The following is a 19,130-nucleotide window of genomic DNA, read 5'->3' as shown; positions in this document are numbered from 1 at the left end:
CTTGGGTCAGTCTCTTCCTCTCTCAGCCTCGGTTCCCTTCCCTGTAAAGCCCGGGCGACCACACCTCCTCCTGGAGTTCTTGGGAGATGGCAGCGACCCTCAGCATCTGAAGCACCCACTCAGGCCAGGCACCGAGCAGGACCTCAGGAAACGCCACCTCCTATCGCCCCACCAGGTGAGACGGGGAGCCCTGGATCCTCGGGCCCCCCGCAGCTACCACGTGAGCTTGGACTTTGCAGGACTCAGGAGCAAGCTGAGGCAAGCCGGGGTGCAGGCGGGGACGGGGACCAGTCCTGTCCTCTTGCTGGGGACAAGCAATCTGGGAGGGAGGAGGCTTCGGCCTCCTCCCTTCCGCTGTCAACACCCTCCTAATTATCCCCCCCGCCACACTCCCACTGAGGCAAGACCAAACAAAGAGCCCTCACACAAGGGACCCCCGGCTCAGGCTAGAGGCAGCAGCAAGGAGGGCCTCCACCCCCGCCCCCACCTGCCCCTGAGAAATCCCGATCTGGAGGGGCCCGGAGTCTCAGGGGGCTCCACACCAGAGGGTCTGGAAGCAGCCGGCCCTGGGTTCAAATCCTCTCCCAGTCATTGTCACAGCTCAGTCTTGAGCAAGGAGCACAGTGATCATTATGAGCATTTTAACTGCAATGAAACAGTAACAATGGAACGAGCCCCCGGCGCGTGGTGACTGTCTGTCTGGCGCTCACGGTGGGTGCACGGGCCCCAGTGCTTCGTCTGCGAGCTCTCTCCGAGCCTCACTGTAGCCCTGGCCCGGCGCGCCCCAGCGGGAGGTGTCATCCTGCTCCCCAGGGGCCGGGGAAGTGTGTGGGGACGTGTGCGGCTGCCGCGTTGTGCAGGGGCTGCTCGCATGCAGCGGTCACGGTCAGGGCGCTGCCCACCAGCCCTGGCGCGAGGGGCAGCCAGCAGCACAAGGAAGGATTCTGCCCAGAACATCAGCGGTGACGGGGCCGGGGGGCCTGTCCCGGAGGGGGCCGTGCTGTGACGCCCATTTCACAGAGGCAGAAACAAAGGCTCAGGGAGGCTTCGTGGCTTGCCTGAGGCCGCACAGCAGGTTGGGGACAGAGCCAGGACTCTGTCCTGCCACCTGGCGGGTGGCTGAGGAGTCCCGGGTGCCCTCACCCCACAGGAGACTGGCACAGCCCGGCCGCTGGTCAGGGTCATTACGACCAGCCCGTCCGAATCTGGTTTTGAAAACTGCAAAGCAGCGGCCGTGATGGGCGGCAGGTCAGGGCTTCACGGGGACCAAATACGCTCTTGACAAAAGCGTGCACGGGCGTCGTCACAACGGCCCCCTCCCCCAGCCCGCCCACCTCCTCCCCCGCACACACGTGTCACCACCTGGCACTGGGGCCCCTGTTAAGACTCATCAGCCAGGCCCCCCCCTCCCCTTCCCCCAGCCTCCCAGAATCTCGTGAGCGAGGTTGGCCGGCTGTTCCCACTTGACGGCTGAGGAAACCGAGTCTCCAGGAGCCCACGGAAGGAGTCGCTGACCTTGGAGACCTCTGGACTCCCGACCTTGAACTCCTTCCACGCCACAGCACCCAGGCGTGTGCGCCCCCCAGCATGCACACGCACACACACACACACACACACACACACACACACACACAGAGGGCTTGCTCCACCACTCTGTGGCAACTCCCTCCCCAAACACTAGCCTGTCTCTGTGGTCAGGGAAGCGTTCACTCCCTGTTCTAATTTGCCCTGTAGGCTGTTATTACACATTCCAAACCCTTGCCAGACTGGGGGGGGGGGGGGGGCGGGCGGCGAGGCTGAGTCCTCCAGCAGCTCCTCTGCCCTGAATGTCATGTCCACACACCCGTGTCCTTCCCGGTGTGCCCGCGCGTGTGCGTGCGTGTGCCCGCGCTCAGCAGGGCTCTCCTGCCCGCAGGGACTCACCCCTGCCAGGAGCACTTGGGCAGCAGGCAGCACCCGGCTGGCTCCGGGGCATCCGGGCTTCCACCCAGGATATTTATGAGGCAGCGTGAAGGGCCCCACACGCGGCGTGCCGTGAGGCGCCTTTGAAGAGCGGGTCCAAGCATTCTCGCTGTAAGCCTTCAAATCCTTCCATTTTTAAACTATCCGCCCTGCACAGGCAATACTTACGGCAGGGTGGGCGGAGGGGTCGCAATCACAGTGCCCAGGAGCAGGATCGGACACGTCAACTCACGTCCACTGCTCAGCAGACTCGCCGCAGTCCCCGCTGTGCTGGGCCCTGGACACGGGCCTGAACAAACCCGAGGAAGCCCCCACCCTGCTGACCTCCTGCGGGGAGAGCCGGGCAAACCCAGGAGCAGAGTCCCGGCCGGTGGTGTGCAGGGTTGTGTAGACCAGAAGGCTCGGGAGGGGCGGGGTGCAGGGGTCCACGCAGAGTGAGGACACAGGGCGGAGCCAGAGTCTCCAAGTCCTCCCTGCCCTGGACAGAGGTTTCCCGGAACCTGCCTGCCGCCCTGACAGCCCCTGGGGACTCAGCGGGCGTGACCAGACCCACGCCCTCCCCGGAGGGGCACCTGGGGGGGCCAGGCTAAGCATTTGGACCCAGACCCGCTGCCCTAGCTGGAGGGCACAAGCACGCTGCCTGGCCTCCCCCTCTGGGCCTCACTTTCCTCACCTGCCCCGGGGACCTGAATTGGGGCCCTGTGAGAATTCTGTAAGTCAAGGCCAGCCCCTGGCCCGCAGCGGACCTGTATAAATAGTCCCTCGACTGCATCCTTGGAGTTATCCCACGGCTTTGCCTGATCTCATGGAAACCCGGGCACGCAGTCAAGTCCCAACCTCCTGATGACGTGAGGGAGGAGAGCGGCTTAAATCTGGGGGCAAGTCCATGCAGGGTCGCTCCCCAGGGGCAAGGATTCCTGGGAGCTGCTCCTCCTGGTTCTTTCCCTCCTGGAAGGGGTTCACACCAACAGCCCTGGGGCCACCTGTCTGAGGCGGGGGCAGCAAAGCAGGGGGGAAGCTCAGGGAGCGCCCTGCTGAGGAGGAAAGGCGGAGGCCTCTGCCCAGGCTGTCCCCTCTACCTGGGGTGCTCATGCCTCTCTCACCCGCCCCCCCTCAGGGCGCCTCTCAACCTGCACTTCCTCCGGAGGGGCTCCAGGGCCCCCAGTCTAAACGGGCATCCACAGCCTCTCTCAGGCAGCCTCTCCCGGAGCTCTTCTCAGGATGCAACCTTTACTTGCTTCTATTTTTTAAATTCACCCTCTCTCTTCTCTAGAATGTTGGCTTCAAGCAGCGGGGACTACCCTGCACCTGCGGTCTCCCCAGCATTTAGCCAAGCCCAAAAGGACGTGGACAAGAGAGGGGCCTCTGAAGTTGGGGAGGGCGGGCGGGCAGCGGGCTGCTCACACTGAGCCGGGATGAAGGGCAGAGAAGATGACAGGTCCAGTGTGGACGCGGGAAAGTCGGGGTGCGCTGCGGAGCAGTGTGGCCAGCGACACTGGGCAAGGGAAGGGGAGGAGAAAGAGAAGGGGAGCGGGCAGGCGGGCAGAAGACACGCAGAGGAGGGACGTTTGGGGCTGTCCCCCATAAAGCCCTTCTTCCTGCCCCCTCCTGGGCTCCTCGCCCCGTCTGCGCCTGCGCCCTCGTCTGCGGCACCCTGGGGTAAACACACGTGCGAGCACCTGTCGTTCCAGGGCAGTCTCAGGAGGGGGTGTGGGTGGGAAGGGACCGGAAGGACAGAGATCCGCAGTCTGCTGGCGCCAAAAAGAAAACCCTCCCGAGTGAGGAAACTGAGGCTTGGAGGGGCGGAGCCACATGTCCAGTGTCGCCTCCCCCCTGAGAGGGGAAGGAGGATTAGAGCCAGCACCGGGGCCTTTGGTGGATGCTGACGAGAACCAGGGGGCTGGAGAGGGGGAAGGTGGCGGGATGGGTGGGGTGCAGGGGACGGGGTGGGGACACGGGCCAGAAACTGTCACAAGGCATTGTCACTTCAATAGAAGGTGTTTTTAAGGGTGGCTCTTGTTAGCAGCAGCAGCAGCAGCAGCAGCAGCACGGGAAGGCTGAGTAAACACACCAAGGCCCAAAGAAGGCACGACAGCCAGACAGGGAGCAGTGGCTGGGCCCAGGGCCTGGGAGGTGGACTCTGGCGGCCGCCTGGGAGCCCAGGCCCTTGGCCGGGTGAAACCCGCTGCCTGCCAGGCTGCCTGCGGCTCTGGCCCCGCCGGGCAGCAGTGGGGGGCATCACGCCATGCCGGGCACTCTCCCCAGCCGGCCTGTATTTACCTAGCAGGTCTCGGCCCAGCCCGCTTCCTGTTTGCTGCACAGAGGTGGCTTGTCCAGGACAGAGCCCCACTGTCCTGTCAGGGCCCCCACCCAGGAGGGTGCCCCCCTCATGCTCACACCACCCAGGCGGAGCAGGGTTAGGGTGACTCACGGGCTCCCTGGAAGGCGAGGCCAGCCTGGCTGTGGCAGTCAGTCATTCGCAAGTCGGGGCAGCGGGGCTCAGCGGGGCACAGGACTCCCCTTCCAGCCTTCACGGGGTCCCCGCCCCGGGAGGGGCCAGGTGCAGGGGCAGCGTGGCCCCGCAGTTTAGGAGCCTGCCCCGGCCGCCAAAGCCACATGGGGCGTGAGTCTGCTTACAGGAAAAGCCGAGAAGAGGCAAATCCAGGGACAGGAAGCTGACCAGGGCTTGCCAGGGGCTGAAGGGGGCGGGGGTGGGGGCTGCTGACGGGTACAGGGCCCCTTTCGGAGGTGACGATGGAACTAGCAAGTGGCGGTGTCTGCAGCCCCGACGGCACTGAAGAAGCGCTGCCGCGCACTCTCCGGAGGGCATGCGGGTCACGGCGCCCACGGCATCCCGAGGGCCCTGCCTGCGTGGCCACCTTGGCTCAGCAAGCGCTTTCCTGGCCCGGCCTCAGTCTCCTCGTGCAACTTGGGGACCTCAGGAGGACACAAACTGCCCCAAGGCTCGAGCACAGGGCAGGGCACACGGCAGCGCTCAAGGCCGCAGTCCAGGGTCCCAGGAGTCTCAAGCTCCGTCTTCCCTTTCCTCTCCCTCCTCCCGGGAGAGCACAGCTCGGGGCTGCACCCTCAGTGCGTGATCTCCAGGAGGAGGGAAGCCCCCAAACCTGACCGTCCCTTCCTCCCCACCCCAGCCCCTCCCCGAGGACCGTCACGGCCACCCCCGGGAGGAAGAGGCAGCCGCAAGAGTTGCCGACCTATGTTCAGTGCCCTGCCTGACACTCGCTGGCTGGGTGAGTCCCTTCTCTTTGGGCCTCAGTTTCCCCACCTGTAGGGGGGAGTCATCCCTGCCACCAGGGAGGGGTGAGCCTGTTTGCTCTGTAGGTATTCGTTGTCCTGTACAGGCTTTAAACGAGAAAAGAAGAGGACACCCCCCACCCCCCACCCCCCACTCCCCGCCACCGACAAGGGCTGCCGTGAGGCCTGAGTGTGATGGCGGGAGTTTAAGACCTTGCCTGGTGCTCGCCAAGCGGCAGCGCCTTTTCCTTTTATTCTCAGAGTTCCCCATCGACAGCCAGCATTCCACCACGGGAGACGGCTGAGAGGGACCCGGACTTCCAACAGGCCTCTCACCTCCTCTGCCACCTCCCCTGCCAACCGTCAGGACAGACACTGAGTCAGCGGGGCAGGTCCCCACACCCACGCCCCTTCAGCTCATTCCCGGGGACCAGGGTCTGAGGGAGCGCAGCCGCGTGCAATGAATGGGGCAGGAGGGCCGGCGCCAGGGCAAGGGAGCCTGGAGCGGGAGAAGCCCATGGTGAGAGCCCGGCGCTGCCCCCGCCTGCCCCCGCACCAGCCCGCGCCCGGGGCTGCAGCTGCGCCTGCCGCCGCTTGCCGGCTCAGAATCACCTGGAGGCTCCCGCAGGATGTGTGTGCGCAGGGAGTGTGCTAGGCGGGGCCGCTGCACCCCGCATCTTCTCTCTGCTTTCGTCCAAGTTGTATGATTAACTCTAGAAGTCAGATATTGTTTCCATTCCGGATAGCCAGCTAAGTCCCAGGAGAATGTGGGGGGCTGGCATTTCTCCACAGGCACAGAACTTGTACTTTGACCTCCCGCCCACAGCAGGCACGGTTGTTATGCCCATTTCACGGATGAGCAAACTAAGGCTGGGGGAGACCGAGAGACCCAGCCCCCCGCCCAGGTCACCACTCAACGGGCAGGGAGTATGGTAGGAGTCCCCGCACCTGCTTTTGAACTCTTTGGGCTTCATCCCTTCAGGGTCTATGAAGTCCTGTCCCTGAGGCCTCCGTGGCCCCTTGAACTCACCGGGCAGGGCAGGCTGGCACAGTGGGAGAGGGGCTGGCACAGGTCATCTGACTTTCCCGCTTAGTAGCTGTGGGACTCCAGGTGGACCAGCTCACCTCTCTGAGCCTGTTACCTCATTTCTAAAAGGGAGCTAGTCACAGCGCCCCCCCCCCACTGCGTCCCTCGGTCGCTGTGGGTGTCAGAGCCTCGTAAAGTGCAGCCCCAAAAGACTGTGTGGAATGAGGGGAACTCGGAGACAAGACCAGAAGGGCAGGGACTCCTGCTCCAAGCACCACTGCATCCCCAGAACAAGATGAGGCACATAGTAGGTGCTCAAGATACACTTGCTGGGGCCTCCCCGGTGGCGCAGCGGTTGAGCGCTGGGTTGCAAAGCTGCCCACAGCCTCTGCAGCGCTGGTTTGATCCCCGGCTGCTCCCCGGCCACTGGAGGAGGGTCCCACATGGCGCGCAGACCTCTCCCGCCACCCGCTGCTCCCCTCAGCAGTGTACTTCGGTCCTTCTGCCTGCTCTGCTCCCCGCTCTGGCTCTGGTGAATTCTCTCACCCTCCCGCGCTTCTGACTGTACCCAGTGCTGGTATAAATAAAAAAATAAATCTTAAAAAATAAAAAAAATAAAAATAAAGGCTTTAAAAAATAAAGAGATACACTTGCTGAATGAATGACTGAATGGACGCATGGATACAAGTGAAAGGAAAGACAAGCTTAGTCATTCTCCACAGGGCAGGCCGCCCTCTGAACCTCGACCTAACTAGCTCTCCTGAACTAACTAACGTCTTGCTAACTAGCTCCTTCCCATCTAACAGATCGCCGTTGCCAGCTTGTGCGCTAGGACACCAGGGCCCGCGAGGACCACAGCTGTCACAAGTCCCTTCTGCAGATGAGGAAGCGGAGGCTCAGAAGGGCTCGGAGACTTGGGCGAGCTCACTCCGTCTCAGAGCCGGAGGCTACGTCCTCACAGGCAGTTCCTTCTCTCTCCCCTGCCCTGTCCAGTCACTCACTCACTCCTTCCTTCCTTCACGCTGCTGCAGGTGCTCCCGAGCCCTTCCCGGCCCAGGAGGGAAAGGAGAGGCCTCAGGGCGGGTCCCAGCCTGAGGTCAGTTGGCCTCTTGTCTGTGGGGATTTCTTCTGAGCCCTTAGGCTGGAAGTGGGCGCCCCCCCCACACACACACCACGAGGAGCTGTCCCAGGGGTGGTCAGTCCTCCGGGTCAGTTGGGTGGAACCCAGGCCAGTCCATCCTCAGGGAGAAACAGCCACCTCTGGACACTGAGGAGCCCTTTGTGGGGGCAGGCAGGTGGGAGGGGCGGCTGTTACTCACCACCTCAAGAAAAATAAGAGTATTCCCGCTTGGTCAATGGCCTGCCTGTGTGCCTGGCACCCTACCACCCTCTGAGGCCCTTCCACCCTCTGACCTCATCTGGAGCAGACCAGCGGGCTTCTATGGAGGCCTTCCTGTGCCCGGGCCTGGTCTCTGTGCTCCTCCCTCACCGATGATGAAATATGGTCAGAGAGAGGTGGGGTGACCTCCTTGGGGTCATACAGCCAGCAGCGGTCAGGGCTCATGGCAGAAAGGGGAAACTGATGATCAGGAAGGCTGCAGAGGCAGGAAGGAAGTCAGTCACAAAGAAAGCAAGGGCCTGGCCTCTCTTCTTCATTCCTGCCCAGCCATGGTGCCAACTCGCAGGACCAGGGGTACCCCAAACAGGAGGTGTCCAGGCCGGGGTGGGAATGATTGGCAGAATAACCCGAACCCCCCTCAAGTTGCCAAAACTCTGACTTTCAGCAAATCCTGAGTGGTAGCCCCAGGAACAGAGAGGCCAAGGCACTTCCGGAGGTCACACAGCAGTGAGTGGCGGATCAGACTCCAAGAAGGGTGAGTCCAAGGTGACTTTCCAGGAAGGAAGCTAAGTCAGCCACTGAGATTTTCAGGGACGCAAGCAGACCAGTTACGTGGGTCCAGTTCTGCCACGAGCAGGGTGTCCCTGGGCAACGCACTTCTCTGAGCCTCAGCTTCCTCAGCTGTAAAATGGGACTCAGCCTTCCTGCTTCTGCCAAGGCCGTGACACTCCCCAAGCCAACATCAGGCTGCAGACATTAGTTATAAACAAAACAGTCCACGTTGTTCTGCAGCCTGTCTGCACCCCTCCCACCCCAAAGCATGCCCGTCATTAATCCCAGATGCCATTCATTTCACAGATGAGGACACCGGGGCCCAAGGAGTGAGCGAATGTGTTGGGAGCTGGGATCGGAACCAAACCCCAGCCCCAGTTTTGAAGCATTAAATCTGTCAACAGCTCCTGGCGCTCAGTCAACACCTTTAAATACTTCATAGCTGAGAGGCAGCCTCCTTTATCCTAACGCAAGTCTAGCTTTGCCCCGCGACTTTGCGCCAGCTCGCCCAGCACACAGGGGCTCCCACGAGGCCCCTAGGGGTGAGTTGGAGGAAAACACGTCCTGGAACAGGTCAGGGGACAGGATGCGGACAAAGATGCCGCTGCGCCCTGTCCATATATCTTGGGTGGTCCTTGCAAAGAGGGAACTGAGGGCCCATTTGGCAGAGGAGGAAACAGAGGCTCAGAGAGGCCGGGTGACTTGGCCAAAGTCCCCAGGGGAGGGAGCGGCAGCCTAGGGGCTGAGTCTGAGCAATTCAGCTCCTTATTTCTGTGCCACAAAGCTTCTCCCACCACTGTGGGCACCCCAGGGAGGACCAGACTAAGGGGCATGGGCCACCTCGGAAGTTAAGAGCATGGATTCTGGAATCAGGCTGATGGAGTTCAGGTGCCCAGCAAAAAGTCCCTGAGCAACAAACTCAGCCACCCAAACCTCAGTTCTTCCCTCTCAAAGCAGGTACAATAAGATTAGGATCCAATGTACTGACAGTGTTTGGCCCAGCGCCAGGCACATAGTAAGTGCTCAGTAAATACCAGGTCCCATCATGATGACTGGGGCGACCCAGCGGGGGTAAAGCCAGCAGAACCCTGCGCCCAGAACTCAGAGTGGCAGCTGCGGGCACAGGACAAGTATCTCAAGAAATGTGAATTAATCTTTAACAGGTGAATTCCGCTGCAGACTGGCGATGCGGAGCATTCCAGAAGGCCAGCCGGCATGAAATGTTTTCTGGGCTCCCCAGATCCTATGTGTGACAAGAAGAGGCGCTGTCCTCTGGGTCCCTGTGATTTGGAGAGAGACCTGGAGTGTCTTCCCCAGAATCTGATGGAGGAACCTGCAGTGGACAGCAGATCAGGGGCTTGGAGGGGTGGGGACACCCACTCCATGTGGACTATGCCCTGGGAACAGACTGAGGAGCTCAAAAGACTTTGGCCCTCTCCTAATGTGTGCAGTCACTCAACTGTGCCACCGACATTTACTGTGCCGGGCACAGTGAGGCCCTCATGTGTGTCTCTCCCTCCTACATCTCCTTCCAGCAGTTCCTCTTCACCCCTCAACAAGGCCTGGGTGGCGTCCCCAGGCCCCAATCCCCAGCCTGAGGATTGGCCTCCCTTTCTGGGCCCACTCTGCAGCCAGAGGGGCCTTTCCAGACCACACATCCTGCGAGAGCCCCCCACCCCTGGTCTGGACTTTAAGGGCTTCTGGGTCTGACCTAGCCCCTGCCTGTCTAATTCCTTGCCTTTCCTGTTCATGTCACATAGTCCAGACAAACAAAATGATTTCCAGTTCCACAAACCCTGCTTTGCCCACTGCAAACAGGTAAAGTCAGGTATTTGCTAGTGCTGCTCCCTTTCCCCTACATATGTGTTTATTCTTCAAGGAGTGGCTCAATCACCACCTTGATCAAGCCCTCCCTGATCTCCTCTCCCTCTGCTCCTCCACCCACTGTGCCGGGGCCACCACTGGGTCAACAGCCCCCACTGGCCATGCCTCTACCATGCACATCCAGCTTGCTGGGTGTCCATGACGCAGGTACAGGTGCTGCCCACTGGTGGTCACAGCTGGCACGAGGGTTAGTCCTGGGGCAGGGAGGCGGCTGTCCGGAGCTGGCCTTCTTCCCATCTCACATCTCTCTAGGTCTACCCAATCCATACCCCCTTGGGCTGGAGTTGGGCTGAGGGCCAAGCGGCCTCAGAGTCCAACCCAGGCTGGACCCAAGTATCCAGGTGGGCTTTCTAGAAATGGAGGATGGAGGAAACGGCTGAGGCTCAGCTCACACTAGATGAGGTGAGGGAGCTTCTACAGCCCCCCTCGCCCAGCAAAAGGCATCTGGAGAGGATTTTACCGGGGAACCCCAGGCATCTTCCCAGGGGCTCACTCCGACACATTTTTCCTCAAGGGACCGTTCCCGAAACCCCGGCTAACCTCCCTGTCGGAAAGCGCCCCACATGGTTTTACAAAGCTGAGCCTGACGGGCTGTCACTGCCATTCTCTGTTCGCTCTGTGAAACCCTCCCCACCCTGAGCTGCCGGTACAGGTGGGAGAGAAGCGAGCCAGCCTTTCAGCTCCTACTGTCCTTCAGGCAGAGTGAGCTAGAGAGACGTGGAACTGGCCAATCACCTCCTTTCATTAAGAAGATGTGGTCCATACACACCATGGAAGATTACTCAGCATTCAAAAAAGATAAACACATGCAATTGGCAGCAACATGGATGGCGCTGGAAGGGATCATGCTCAGCGAAACAAGCCAGAAAGAAAAAGAAAAATACCGGATGGTCTCACTCATAGCAGGAATCTAGAAAACTTAAATAAGGGACCAGGAAAATGAATAACTATAAGAAAGTGAAAATCAAAATCAACAAAAAACTATGAACCAGAGACACTTTTTGGGGGTGGGGGGCGGGAGGGGAGGGATTGGGGTCAGAATGGGGGGGTTGCAATTGTATGGGGAATATAAAAATAAAATTTATTATTTAAAAAAAAAAAAAAAAGAATGTGTTTGCGGCAACCACAACCGCTAACCCTGAGCGCGGGGGTGCACGGGCACAGCGCCAGCCCCTCCCCAGCCAGCGGGGCCCTCGTGCCGCCCCATTTTCCAGATGAGCTGCCCCTCGGGCGGCTGAGGGAGTAGCCAAGGCCACACTGTAGGGGTGGCAGAGTGGGGACTCCAGCCACAGACCGGTGACCTCTCCGTGACCGGGCCTCCCTCTTCCACCCCAGCACCCTAAGGAGGCCGCCTCTTCTCACCCCCCTCTGGAGGAAGTCGCCGAGTTACCCCCCCATCCTCGCCCGGAGCTGAAGTGGCCAAGCTGACCCCCATCAGACCTCACACAGGTCATTGGCTTAGAATTTCAGGGGTTCACACCCTCACCCCTATCCCCAGCACAGACATTTGTCTTAGATGCTGAGCCAGAGCATCCGAAGCTCCCCCTCTCCCCGGTGACCTCCAGGGCCCCGGGGCGCCAGGCCGGGAAGGCTGTGGAGCAGACAGCGCCGGCCTTAAATTCTACTTGGCTACACTGCAGAGCCGAGCCTCAGTTTCCTCATCAGCACAATGGGGAGGCCGGGTGGGAGTAGGCCGGGGCAGGGGCTGGTAGGTGGCTCGGGCAGCCTGGGGTTGGCATCCCCAGGCAAGCGAGGCTGTGGGAGGTCTCCCCCGGCCTGGGGACCCCCTGGCTGTCGGCGGGCAGAGCTGAGGTAAAGATGGCCCGGCCTCTGCGGAAAGCGCCGCCTCTCTGGGACTCGGTAACTACCAAGCGGCCTTTGGAAGTTCCAGGCTCCCCTCCCTGCCCAGGGCAAGCCTCAGGCCCCCAGCGCCCTGTTCCCAGCCTCCTGCCAGGGGGTGTCTCCAAGTTGGGCTGCGGCCTCGGCTCCTGCCTTTAGTGCCTGGGCTGGATCTCGGGGGCCGGGATCCTGGCGCCCCAGGCCCCACGTTGGCTCCCATTTTACAGATGATCAAGTGAAGCCCAGGAAGGTGAGCTCGGCCCCCGGGTACCCGGGACAGCGCGGCCCGCGGGACCCCGCTCCTGCCGCCTCGCGCGCGCCGGGCTGGGGCTTCGCAGCCTGCGAGTCCCCCCCCCCGGGGCGCCGGGGGATCTCGGCTGGGTCGACCGGTCTCGGGGTCCTGCCCCGGGGGACGCCGGCCCCACTCACCTCCGGGACGCGCGGCGCCGGCGGCCGGGAGCGCGGCTCTTCCTGAATCCCCGCCGGCCGCCCGGCGCCCGCCCGCCCGCCCGCGACTCTCCACCCCCGGCTCAGGTTCCAGCGCCGCGCCCCGCCCGCCCCCCGCCCCCCGCCCCCCGCGCCCGCCCGGGAGCCGCGCTCTGCCCTCGCGGGGCGGGGGCGCCTCACCTGGACCCCGGGCCGGGCAGGCGCTCCTCGGAGAGGCCCGCGGTTTGGGGTCGGGAGGTTGGGGCGCCCGGCCCGCGCCCCGGGACTGTTGCTGGGCGCTGGGCGCGGGGCGCGGGGCGCGGGGCGCGGGGCGCTGGGCGCGGGGCGCGGGGCGCTGGGCGCGGGGCTCGGGGCGCGGGGCGCGGGGCTCTGGGCGCGGGGCGCGGGGCGCGGGGCGCTCCCGGCACCGGCTCGCGGGTTGGGCCGCCACAGTCCCTGCCCGCAGGCGGCGCGAGCCCGGCCCGGGGGCGCCCGCAGGTGGGCCCAGGACTAAGTCAAAGTGAGTCTCCACCCCGCGCTCAGCAGGAGCCGGGCGCGTCCGGAGCCGTTTGCACCGGGGGAGCCCGGCAAGCAGCCCACTGCGGCCCCGGCTCCCGCACACCCCACGCGCCGCAGTCACGTCTGCCAGGCCCACTGCAGCCCCGGGCGCCGGACCCCAGAGCCAGACCCCCGAGCCCAAGCCCGGCTCTGAGACTCTCCAGCTGAGCAGCCAGCGACTTCCCCTCCGGGCCTCAGTGTCCCCACTGCGGGGGGGTGGGGGGTGCGGCCACATTCCCACTTGCCCGCCTCGGAGAAGCCGCTGGGAGCGCAGGGGACAGGCGGGTCCCCAGGGATGCGCTGAGCCTTTTCTCTCATTCTCGCTGAGACGGTGGGGTCAGGTCCTTCCTGCTCAGCCTGCAAGAGAAACAGCCCCGTGAGGTGTTGGCCCAGCAGTTAGAAAGTGGAAATTTAGAAGCTGAACAGAAGATGTGTTCAAACTGCTCATGAGGAATTTTTTTTTTAAGATTTATTTATTTATTTATACAAGCACTGGGTACAGTCAGAAGGGCGGGAGGGTGAGAGGATTCATCAGAGGCAGAGCAGGGAGCAGGACAGGCAGACGGACAAAGTCCACTGCTGAGGGGAACAGCCAGTGCAGCAGGAGAGGGCTGCGTGCCATGTGGGACCCTCGCCGGGGACTGAACCGGCGCTGCAGAGGATGCGGGCAGCTTCGCAGCCCAGCGCTCAACCGCTGCGCCACCAGGGGAGGCCCATGAGAAATATTTACCAAAAATAAGCCTTAGTAACCCACTCATGGAACATGGAGGGGTGGGGGGGGCTGCCAAGTAAACTTCCCTCCCATGCAGGCTGTGAAGATTGCTGTGCTCCTTTCCCAGATGGGAACTGAGGCTTAGAAGAGAGGGTGGCCCCTCCCAAAGCTGCTGCCTTCCTGGTGAGGGCAGGGAGGAGAACAAGGACCTTGTCCTGCGGGAAAAGAGCAAAGGGCCAGCGATCTGGCAGAGTGAAGAGTGTAAACAGTGAGCCCCTCGCAGCTCCCTGACAGAAAGCCTATTTGTGGGGCCTTCCAGGCCGGGGCCTGGGATGGGCCAGGCTGGGGCATGCAGAAGTGATGAGCAGAGCTGGCCTGCAGAAAAGCCCTTCTCAGATGAAGATGACAAGGCCAATCCCAGCTTCCAGGAGGCTGAAGGAGGCACCTGATGGAGATGAGGCTGGGAATGTTCTTCTCCTAGCTCAGGGCCCAGCACCTGACATCCCGGCATTCCTGTAGCTAACCTGACTCCCTCCTGACCCCTACTTCTCAGAATGGACAACTGGGGCTCCCCCGTGCAAACTTCTCTCATCGGCCAGAATGCTGGCTCTTGGCCTCTGGGTCAAGTGCCCAGATTCAAATTCTCCCTTGTCATTGAGTAGGGAGCTGAGCGCCAGAGCCTCTCCTTCTTAGGGAGGGAAGCTTAGAGCAGAAAAATTTAGCTGGAAGGTCTCACCAGAAGTGGGGGTGGGAAAGACTGATGAATCTTAAACTAAAAACCGAAACCGGCTATGGAAGTTTCTAGGAAATCCAGGTAGGGTCAGAAGAGATTATCTAGAGGTAGGGGCAGAGAGGATGACCAGTCACAGAAAACCAACTCAACTTGACCCCACGGTGATAATTTCCATAATAATTCCTTCAAAGAACATTACAAAAGACACCCCTTGCACTGGCAAATGCAGCTCTCCTGCCCACCTGTGTCTTTTCCTTAATAAACTTGCCTTGTGCTAATGAATGGGAACAATCTGCTGAATTCTTTCTCAGAGGGATCCAAGAACCCCACGCACTGAACCCCAACATAAACACCTCAGTCTCCTCATTTGAGAAATGTGTATCAGTTTCCATGAAGCAGGGACCATGTCTGTTTTGTTTACAGCTGCAGAACCTGCTTCTGGCACTTAGTAGGTGCTTTAAAAATCCTGGTTGATTGAGCTGGCACAGTGGGTCATTGTTTAGTGGGTACATAGAAAGTTTAGGTTTTGCAAGATGAAAAGCATTATGGGGGAGGGTGGTGATGTTTGTACAACGCGAATACCCTGTGTGTACCACTGAGCTGTACACGAATAAGTAGCTTAAGGTGCTGGGTTATATGTTACATGTTTATTTCACGACTAAAGAACTGGTTACTGTAGGTGAGCAAATGCCTGCCACCCCAAAACATGTCTTTTTGGCAGAAGGTTCATTTCATGGAAGGGGCACTGACGGCTGGGTAGAGGTTGCTTTTGAAAAAAACATTTCCCTGTAAACACTTCTCTCTATAAGAGTTTCTTCCTCGCTATGCAGGGAAGACCTCTCTCTATCTCCGTATCTCCTTTCAATGGAGAAGGCAGAACTTAATCTGCAGAACTTTATTTAACTGTGTCTGCCTCGGTTAACTTCCTACCTGGCCTCCCCCAACCCCTTTATTGTAGCTCAGCTATTTAGGGTCTGAAGCAGCCACACTGGGCCTCTCCCATGTGGACAGGAGGGATCCATGTTATCATTAAACTTCTTTTGGACTTTTTGACCAGTCTGTCTGGTGTGTGTTGGGTTATTTGCCCGCTGAGAAGAACCCAGGAGGGTAGTGGTGATTTCCTTTCTGTCCCGATCATTGGGAACATGAAGGTCTGCCTGGTGGAGGGCGAGTCCAGAGAGCAAGTTAGGCACCAAGCTCCAGGCGGCCGGAAAACACTTGTTGATTTTATCAAAAATGAACAGGAGCCACTCCTAGGATGGGCCTGCCGTGATTTTACTGTTTTTCTTTCTGGTGAAACTCCAGTCTCTGGCCGAGAAGGACAAGAGACTCTTGACAGACAGGAAAACTTACCCTCTTGGGGAATAAAAAAATGTCATTCCGGGGATCCCTCGGAGGCTCCAGGGGGGCCCAGCAACTTTGGCCACCTGGGGTCAGGCATGGCCCGAGGGTATTGACCACTTCCACTGCTTGGGCAGTGCAGCGGGTTGGCACTTAGTGAGCACCTACAGTATGCCAGGCTCAGTGCCAGGTGCTGGGGAGAGTTGGGTAGGTCAGATGAGTCAGCACCCCAGGACTCTACACCTGCCCACACTCCTAGGGTAGAAAACACAAGACAAGCGCACCTCAGCTGCCATAGCCCTGATGCTGCCAGCAACACAGTTCATCTGACAGCCTGCAAGGGAGGGAGGGGCCTTTCACCATCCTCTAGATAAGGACACAGAGGGCTGACTCGCCTGTGACCCACAGAGGATGGGAACCCAAGATTGGCAGACTCTGTGGTATAGCACAGGGGGCCTCCCTGGTGGCACAAGGGGTTAAGTCTCAGCACCATGAAGCAGTCTGCAGCACGAGTTCGATCCCCGACCAAGGAGGTGACCCACATGGCGCAGCAGACCTCTCCTGTCTCGCCTGCTTCTCCCCTCAGCAGTGTATTTCAGTGGATCTGCCTGTTCTGTTCCCCACTCTGTCTCTGGTGGGTCCTCTCACCCTCTCTGCACCTCTGGCTTGTACCCCAGCTCTTGTATGCATAAATAAATAAATAAATCTTTAAAAAAAAATTTAAAATAGGGCCTCCCTGGTGGCACAGGGGTTAAAGACAGCGCTATCAAGCTGTTGGCAGCCACTGCAGCATGAGTTCGATCCCCAATCAGGGAGCTGACCCACATGGCGCAGCAGACCTCTCCTGTCTCAGCTGCTGCTCTCACTGCCCCCCTCCCCCCCAACTCTGGTCTACACTCCAGTTCCTGCATGCATAAATAAATAAATCTTAAAAAAAATAAAGTTGACTCTGGAGGTAGTTGCACACCTCTGTGAATATGCTCAAAGGCACCAACTTGCACGCTTTTACTTTTTTTAAAGCTCTTTCTCTAATGGGTTCCAAGAGGAGGCTCAAGTTATGGTGAGGAGAAGAAACAGCAAAGAAACTGTTGCGGGCAGAGGGTGGGCAGCAAGGGCTAGGTGCCCATGTTACAGGCCGTGCTGTGTGGGGGGCAGGCTTTAGCCTCATGGACTACCCCTTCCCGCCACCCAGCTGAAGGGAGGGAAGCACCCAGAGAGGTCCAGGGGCCTGCCTGAGCTCACATAGCTCTGATGGGCTTCCTCTGGGAGCTGGCCACCATGCCAGCAGCCCTCTCCCCACACCCCATGAAATCGCAGGCTCTCACCTTGACCGAGAAACCATGGAGACAGGATATGGAGACTGAGACAATCAACTGGTTTGTCCACCCAGTACCTGCAAATAACTGGCTTTGTCCCACAGACAGAAGGCCCCACCCCACCAGGGACCTTCAATGAGGCTCTTCTGGAATTCTCCCTGGGGCAGAAACCTGAGGCCAGGTAGGGAGGAAGTCCTTCCCCTCAGATGACCGTTGCCATGGGCACAGTCACAGGCTCAGGCTGAGATTTCCCCTCCAGGGCATCAGGCATGGTGCCCTGGGTGAGAAGCCACAGCTGGACGGTCATTTCAAGGACAGTCTTCCTCTGACAGCAGCTTGAAGGGAGGGAGGGCATCTAGGCCTTGGAGCCAGCAGCATCCTAGTAATTCAGGGCTGCCCAGCTGGGGTCCCTGGTGGGGGGGTGGTACTGGGTGTCCACGGAGACAGCTGGAATGTGAGTAAAACTGAGAGGGATGAATAAGCATTTTCTGGAAAGTTCCCTGATTGTCACAGAGGCCTGTGGCCCCCAGCATGTAGATGATGAAGGTTCAATTTTCCCAGCGAGGAAGCAGAGCTTGGGGAGGAGGTGGGGATGGAGTCCAGGACTGGGGGGGAGACAGCCCCTTTCTGAGTCCAGGAAAGGGGTGTGTTCAGATCCTGGCTAACAACTTTTCAAAGTACCTCCAAAGTCTGCATCACCACACAATTGGCCCCTTTCACCGGATTTATCCACCCTCTTCCTCTTCCCTTCTGGTATCCACCTCTCTATTCTTACGGGCTAAGCACTTGTTTTGCCTGATCATTGTTTTACTTTTTTATCTTCCACATATCAGTGAAGTCATACTGTATCTTTCTCCATCTGACTTATTTCAAGCATAATTCCCTCTAGGTTCATGTTGCAAACAGTGAGATTTCATCTTTTTTTAAAGCTGAATAGTATTCCATTGTGCGTGCATGTGTGTGCGCGCGAGTGCGAGTGTGTGCGTGTTGGTCTAACACATATTCCGTGGACCTGTATGTTATAAACCATTGTTTCTTTTTTTTTTTTAAGATTTATTTATTTATTTATTTGTTCATTCATTCATTCATTTATACAAGCACTGGGTACAGTCAGAAGCGCGGGAGGGTGAGAGAATTCACCAGGGCCAGAGCGGGGAGCAGAGCAGGCAGAAGGAGTGAAGGACACTGCTGAGGGGAGCAGCGGGCGGCAGGAGAGGTCTGCGCGCCATGCGGGACCCTCCTCCAGTGGCCGGGGAGCAGCCGGGGATCGAACCGGTGCTGCAGAGGCTGCAGGCAGCTTCGCACCCGCTGCGCCACCGGGGAGGCCCTAAACCATTGTTTCTTAAGTAAAAAAAAAAAAAAAAATGTTAAACATGCGAATTGGCTCTGTGAGCCTCTACTCATAAAAGTTTATTGACTTCCTGGGCTCTTAGAACAAGAACCACACTGGCTTCAGCTCTAGCTTTCATCTCTCATTGTCGATCCCCTTGGTTTCCGGACTCCAGGACTCTGGCCTCTCCTCATCCTCAGAACCCAGGTTTTCTCACCTGCCTTGGGGCCTTTGCACTGGCTGTAGTCAGCCACTTCTCATGGGCTTTCTCCTCCTTCAGATCTCAGTTCAAATGTCACTCCTCAGGGAGGCCCTCCTTGGCATCCCCATCTAAATCTTTCCAGTGCACCGTGAGTCCCTGGGATCTGATCTATGATCTTATCTGATCTATGTTGTTCCTGCAGAACCCCCAGTCTTGTATGAAGGTGCTCAGCAAATAGGGCTCGAATGACTCACCCTGAAGACAATTCTCTCCAGGCACAGATGGAGGGGTCTATGGGCTAATCACCCTCATAGCTGCCCTTTATCAACACCCTCTAGGTGCTAGGCCCTGAGCCAAATTCTTTGCACATGGGTCACCTTCACTATCTCAAGGAGAGATCAGTGTCCCCACCTGTGGATGGAGTATTGATTTCCCTAGAACCATGAATACAAACCAAGGGCTGGCTACACTGGCAAGAAGTGTCCAAGGGGCTGGGAGGAAATATTGCACCTTCTGATACCCTGCTTCTATAGTGAGGAAACTGAAGGCCACAGGGGGAAAGAGACTTACCCAGAGTCACACAGCAGATGGGGCAGAACAAGGAAAGGCAGCCTGAGGGCACGACCTTTTTAGGAGATGTTCTGTTGATGTGTT

Source organism: Talpa occidentalis, unplaced genomic scaffold (genome assembly GCF_014898055.3).
Source record: "Talpa occidentalis isolate TD23 unplaced genomic scaffold, MPIMG_talOcc4v2.1 talOcc4.14, whole genome shotgun sequence".
Classification (NCBI taxonomy): domain Eukaryota; kingdom Metazoa; phylum Chordata; class Mammalia; order Eulipotyphla; family Talpidae; genus Talpa; species Talpa occidentalis.
This window is presented reverse-complemented; position numbering follows the sequence as displayed.